At 67.0% G+C, this 1,412-nt stretch overlaps 1 protein-coding gene across 1 annotated transcript in view; it reads left to right on the top strand.

Annotated features, from left to right (window-relative positions):
• DTX1 (deltex 1, E3 ubiquitin ligase) overlaps nucleotides 1-1,412 on the top strand; it is a gene marked incomplete at its 3' end in the record, with an annotated part of 7,142 nt that overhangs the window by 3,908 nt on the left and 1,822 nt on the right. The window lies entirely within an intron of this gene.

Genomic DNA, 1,412 nt, shown 5'->3' with positions numbered 1-1,412 from the left:
GAGGGGCTGCGGGGGCCCAACGGGGCATTCGCCCCTGGTCAGAGCGTGCCTGGCATGGCACCGCTGCCAGGGCTCAACAACCTTAACCGGCCCGGCATGCAGCGGGGAGCCGGGCTCAGCGCTCGTGCCACCATCCCCCCGGGGTAAGGTGGCTTGGGGAAGGGTGGTCTGGGGACAGGGACAGCCGAGGCTGTGGGGATGCCAGGCAAGGTGGGCGCGGGGTGGGCACACAGAGCCGGAGGTGGCAGTGCCTCATCCTCTGCTGTCACCTTGCACCAGCAGCCCTGGCTCTTCTGGCATTGTGTCGCCTCCCCACCCTGGGGACGTGGTGGCAGAGGGGGACACCCCTAGCAGCTGGATGGTCCCCTGGATCCCTGCCTCTGCAGAGGGGCTGCGGTGATGCCACCTGGCAAGGTCTCTGGGGAGCACACAGTCGTGGGGATCCCAGCCCTGGTGTCCCCTACATGGGTGGGAATCACTCACCAAGGGGCTGAGGGAGGGTGAGCAGAGCCCCGGGAGTGGTGTCCCTGTCCCGACAGCCTGTCCCATCGCTCCCAGCTCCCTGCCATGGGGGCAGGATCCAGCCCTGGGCTGGGGGCCGGGGGACAGGCAGGTTCACTGAGCCCCCCCCGGTCCCAGTGCGTTTCCTTCCCCTGCTGACGTGCTGCTTTCGCTTCCGCGTGCCGGGCGCTGGGCCAAGCAGTCCCTGTCCCCATCACTGTCCCCATCCCCATCTCGGCACACAGGCCCTGTCCTGTGCATCCCCATGGACAGGTAGGAGGGGGCGAGGAAGGTGCTGGGGGTGCTGGGCTGCCCCACCCCCCCGCCACTGCCCTGGTCTTGGTGTGGGTAGGGGCAGCTTTGGGAACGGGAGGGAAAAGGCTTGCAGCCCCGGCTCCTGTGGGGCTGAGTGCTGCCCAGCTCATCCCTGTGATGCATGAGGGCTTTTGGGATTGAGGAGGGAGGTGACACTGCTGGGGGGGCTGGGGCAGTCACCCCAGGGCAGGAGAGAGCTTGGGTACCGCACGGGGCTCCTCTGCAGGGCTTTCTTACTTGGCCTTCAGCCCTCTGCATGACCCATTCCTTCCCTCCTTCCCTCCTTCCTACCTTCCTACCTTCCTCTCTTCCTCCCTTCCTCCTGTCCTTCCATCCCTCTGTCCATCCACCCGTCCCTCCATTCAAACATTCATCCGCCCATTTCTCTGTCCCTCCATCCCTCCCTCCTTTCACCCCAGCTGTGGGCACGGCCACATCCACCCCTGCGCCCACCAGCACCCAAGCCCCAGCTCCCACCCAGATGCACGCGTCTGTGCCCCCAGCTGCGCCCCTGGCCCTGCACGCGTGGGTACGCACCCAGCGCCGTGCATGCATGGGTGCACACATGGGTGCACAGGCAGGCAGGGGGGCACACA

The sequence above is a fragment of the Mesitornis unicolor genome, unplaced genomic scaffold, assembly GCF_000695765.1.
Source record: "Mesitornis unicolor isolate BGI_N332 unplaced genomic scaffold, ASM69576v1 scaffold34052, whole genome shotgun sequence".
In the NCBI taxonomy this organism is placed as follows: domain Eukaryota; kingdom Metazoa; phylum Chordata; class Aves; order Mesitornithiformes; family Mesitornithidae; genus Mesitornis; species Mesitornis unicolor.
This window is presented reverse-complemented; position numbering and strand designations above follow the sequence as displayed.